Source organism: Talpa europaea (assembly GCF_964194135.1).
Source record: "Talpa europaea genome assembly, chromosome: X".
Classification (NCBI taxonomy): domain Eukaryota; kingdom Metazoa; phylum Chordata; class Mammalia; order Eulipotyphla; family Talpidae; genus Talpa; species Talpa europaea.
The window spans coordinates 73,308,696-73,311,360 of record NC_140081.1 but is presented as its reverse complement, the minus strand read 5'-3'; the positions used below and the strand labels follow the sequence as shown (position 1 = coordinate 73,311,360).

General features: G+C 35.0%; 1 pseudogene across 1 annotated transcript; it reads right to left on the bottom strand.

Moving 5' to 3' along the window:
- Positions 1-1,125: 1,125 nt before the first annotated feature.
- LOC311187844 (ATP synthase subunit g, mitochondrial-like) lies at positions 1,126-1,437 on the bottom strand (annotated as a pseudogene). Its single transcript has one exon. The product of its transcript is annotated as an ATP synthase subunit g, mitochondrial-like (transcript).
- Between the last annotated feature and the right edge of the window lie 1,228 nt (positions 1,438-2,665).

Here is a 2,665-nt window from a genome sequence, read left to right as displayed (position 1 = left end):
CCTGTCATGGTACCATACTGTTTTGGTTACTACAGCATTGTAACATGGCTTAATGTCTGGGAGGACACCACCACCATTCCTCCTCTTTTTTGTCAAGGTTGTTTTTGCTATTCTGGGTACTTTGTGGTTCCTTATGAATTTAAGTAATGTTTATTCTACTTGTCTGAAGAATGCCACTGAAACTTTGATAGGGATTGCATTGAATCTATGTATTGTTTTTGGTAAGATGGCCATTTTAGCAATTTCAATAATTCTAATTCAAGAGCAAGGACTATATTTGTCTTCTTTTGTCTATGTTTTCACTGTATAGTTCCTTCATCTCCTTTGTTAAGCTTATATTTAGTTATTTAATTCATTTTGAAACAAATATAGATGGCATTATTTTCTTGATTCCTTACTATTCTAGGTTATTGTTTGCATCTATAAAGGCATCTGATTTTTGTATTTTGGTTTTGTAACCTGCCATTTTGCTGAACTAAGTTAATGTTTAAATTTTTTAGTGGCATCTTTAAGGATTTTTATGTATGCCATCTGTAAATAATGATAATTTTACTTTTCTTAAACAATTTTGATTCCTTTTATATCCTTCTCTTGCATAATTATGACTTCTAACACTGTGTTGAACAGTAGTTGTGAAAGTAGACACACTTGCTTTCAGTTTTTCACCATTCAGAATGATATTAGTTATGTTTATGTCATATATGCCCTTTATTATGTTGAGGTATATTCTATATATCCCCAGTTTTTTATATGAATTTTATTATAAAGGAATGTTGAATGTTATCAAATAATATCTCAACATCTATTGATATGAGCATAGGATTTTCAAATTTCCTTTATTGATGCAGAGAATTAAGTTGATTTATTTTTGGATGTTGAAACATCCTTGTGTCCCTGGAATAAATACCACTTATTCATGGTGTATGATACTATTAATGCACTGTTGGATTTGGATTTCTAAGATTTTGTGTGGGATTTTGCATCCATGTTCATCAGGGAAATTGCTCTATAGCTTTTTTTTTTTCATTTTGACACATTCATTTATTCAAATACCCTTCTGATCACACATGGTCCAAGAATACACAAATAGTAAACCAAATATAATCAGATGTTAAAGATTGGTCTTCAAACATTATAGCCAATGAGCCCACACTTGCCTATGATCTTGCCAACATACAACCACATCCCCATCTCAGTGGCCATCAAACCGTTCAGCAGAGCTTCCTTAACTGTGAGCTGTTTGAAATTACCAGTTTTAGCACTATTGACTATTTTTTTCAGGCTCTGAACAGCTGCAGGGATCTCAGCAGGGGTTGGAGGAACCAGCTCAACGTTGGCATAGCTCCAAAATGTGGCCAATCAAGGTTTCGAGTAAGTCACAGCAGCATTTACCAGTGCCAGGCCTTTCTACGCAAGGTTATGGACAAATTGGTTCATGGCTCTAGAATCTCTATAGCTTTTTTAATGGTGGTATCATTGTCTTGTTTGGGTATCAGGAGAATGTTGGCTGAGTGCCCACCCCCAAGACTCAAGCTGATCTGGTGAAGTGGTGCTGAAAACATATTTCCTAAACTGTAGTCACAAGGGTCTGGAAACCAAGAGAGAAGGGCTGTTGGTGGTAACACAGGCATGAGCGCTCTCCCCCTATCCTGCACACTGTTTACATCACTGACTTAATCCCTCCAGGACCCTCCCCCATGCTCAGATGCAGCAGTGGCAGATTAGTTCTCCCTGACATGGCAACTTGGTACTTCTGCACCCTTAAGACACATGAATTGAGAGAAACCTAGAAAGCAGCAAGATATAGAAAACAACCTTAATTGTTATTAAACAAATATGAAGAAAAAAATGTATACATTTTAAGACCCATTCCAATTTACAATGATGGAAAAATTAATAATACTCAGTGTTGGAGATAGTATGGGGGAAGTGAGTGCTCTAATGCAGTACTGGTCCAACATAAATTGGTAGTACCTTTCTAGGAGGGAATTTATAAAATCAACCTCAATTGAAAAATGGATAGCCTTTCACTTAGCAATTTTATTTCTAGGAATTGATGGCAAGTTAATACAAAGTTCTATGTACTAGGATGCTCATTTTAAGGTTTATATTTGACAAAACTTAGAAACAATTGAAATTAGTAATAATTTTCTTCATATTTATGATAGACTAATATTCAGTCCTTAAAATGATACAGCACTGCATTTGTTGATACAGAAAGTAATTCAGTTATAAAGCCTCAGGAATAGTAATCATTTCATTTATATTTGTCTATCTACAAGGATATAATCATTAAATGTTAGCTAGCTATATGTGGGCAGTGGATATTGCTTTGTATTTTTTTACCTCAAAATATTTTACAATAAATAGCACTTTCATAATCAGAAGCATGCAAAACATTTTTCTACTTAGAAATTGGGTGGCAGTGGAGGGAAATAAAGGGAAAAAAAACAAGAAATTAAGTTAAAGCTTGTCAGATGGGTTTAAGTCAAAACTTCCCATCAATGTCAAGCAGGAACTTGGCATTAGAGTAGGTTATGGTTATGACAGGGGAAGTACCTGAATATTTAGAACTTAGAACAACAGTTACTGGAGTTGTAGCAATGAAAAAATAGTATTGGGGAGAGCTAGGCAGATTAGTACACCAGGTCAGGGCAACCATGGT